Below are 2,237 nucleotides of genomic sequence, written 5' to 3'. Positions count from 1 at the left end.
AAGTCGCCAGCGTTTTTTGGGAAATTTTCAACTTTTTTTTGAGCAAGTCCTATCTACTCTATTGCACTTCGCCTGGTCTGAGGTGGCGAAGGCAAGTCTGGCACAAGAGCTAACATTCAGTAAGATCCGAATCTTAGTGATTTTGCGTAATTACGTCCATTCTCCAGAGCGAAAACTCGCCTAGCGTTAGAGTTCAAAGTAGCGCTTGAGTCTATCTCCGCTAGCGAAGTTACGCCAGCGCCCGTTAGCAAATCGGTGGAAACTGAAAAGACGTAACGCCAGCCAGCTTTAGTCACTTCACCTTTAGTGAATTTGCCCCCGTGTTTTACTCAGGCAGTTTCCCTTGTATTTGGACACCTACGTGGTCCTCTGATTTACCCAGGCAGATATGCCCCTTTTCCTGGGTCCATTGGAGTTCAAGGTTTGCCCTGTAGGTGGCAGGATAATTTTGGATAAAAGGACAAGTGTTCAGGACTCTTCCTAGATCCCACCTTGAGGGGAGGTGGGTGCAGGATTGGGTCTGGGCAGTTCCCAGGCTTGTTAGATAAAGTTCAGCATAGTTAAAGGGACACTGTAATGGATAAACATGTTTTTTTTAAAAACGCATCAGTTAATAGTGCTGCTCCTGCAGACTTCTTCCATGGTATCCATTTCTCAAAAGAGCAAACAGATTTTTTTATATTTAATTTTGAAATCTGACATGGGGCTAGACATATTGTCAGTTTCCCAGCTGCCCCGTATCTCTCCGTATCCTACCGCCTCACTTAAATATCTGCTTCACCCACTTGGCTCAGAAATGGGAAACCAGGTTTCTACAAAAGTCAATAGCACTACGCTGTATTATACACTTGGCTGGCAAACAAGTGGATCTTTGCCCAATTTGGCCATCCATGGGTTGTACCAAATCGAGCTGACTCAATAGTTTGACCTAACAGAGCTACAATCGGATCAGACAGGGAATCCCTGAGATCCATCAGCCTTTCAGATACTCATCTGACATCCTAGAAAATCCCACCTTCCAAGGAGTTCTGGACTGTGGATGAAGTCCTTGGCCAACATGGTTTTCCACCTTCATGACCAATACCCTATCAGATATCAATCAGGATGGGCATCATTTTGGGTCCATTGCAAATCTGCCTTTCTGTGTTCAACCTTACATTTACTTTTCACTATTTTAGAGGGCAACACAAGGGCATAGCTTATTATGAGGACAAAACATCTCATCTAACATATTTGGCTGGGAACTGGTATACTAGTGGCCTCTACTGAAGCATTCACTGCAATGGAATGCTCTACTAAAACTACTCTAGTTGAGGTAAGTCATAAGGCAGCTCCAGCACCATCTCTATAAAAACCAAATATACAGAGAAGGGATGTTCTGTACAGTATGTCCTTCTTAATTACTGTCTCATTAAAGGAGAAGGAAAGTCTGTTGGCACCTCAAGTGATTGTATTGACTTACCTGAAACCCCGGGCCGTTGCTTCTATCATCACCGGCCCGGGGTTATTCCAGCGAGCACCACGGAGAGATCTTCTTCCGGCGTCTTCTAATTTCTTCCAGGCAAACGCATGTGCAGTAGAACGAAATAGCTGAATTTTTAAAGTTTGGCTTTTCGTTCTACGCCGGAAGAGGAACGCTCCGTGGTGCTCATTGGAACAACCCCGGGCCGGTGCTGATAGGAGCAACGGCCCGGGGTTTCGGGTAAGTCAATACAATCACTTGGGGGTGCCTAACATTTGCCACCCCCAAGTGCTAACAGACTTTCCTTCTCCTTTAAGGTAAGATGAAGCATTTTCCGTACAGACGGCTCATTCAAGGGTAGAACTATCCACAGAGTGGCCAATGAGACGGCATTGGAGTCTTGAAGCTGAGGCAGAATTAGGGTCAAGACCATTTTCTTACAATAGGGAACGAAGAAGTGTAAAGTAGAATTGTAATTAAACAGCACCAGCTCATTGCTCAGCACTGTAAAAAAAAAAAAAAAAAGGACACCGTTTAGACTCTAGGCAGCACTTATTTTTATTGTTTTGCTTGGTTAAGGCTGATTGTACTATTAAGTGCCACCCTTAGTCACAGCCTGTGCAACCTGTAATACATTACATTGAAAAATACAGTTGTCTGTCCTGGCAGTAAACGTGGTCACAGGGCCGGTAGAGCTCCCTGACCTTTAGGGTAAGGCCACACTGGGCGTTTTGGGGAGATTTGGTCGCCTGGCGACTAATTGACTTGTCTTTGC

The sequence above is a fragment of the Xenopus laevis genome, chromosome 4S, assembly GCF_017654675.1.
Source record: "Xenopus laevis strain J_2021 chromosome 4S, Xenopus_laevis_v10.1, whole genome shotgun sequence".
In the NCBI taxonomy this organism is placed as follows: domain Eukaryota; kingdom Metazoa; phylum Chordata; class Amphibia; order Anura; family Pipidae; genus Xenopus; species Xenopus laevis.
Note: the sequence above shows the minus strand (reverse complement) of the source record.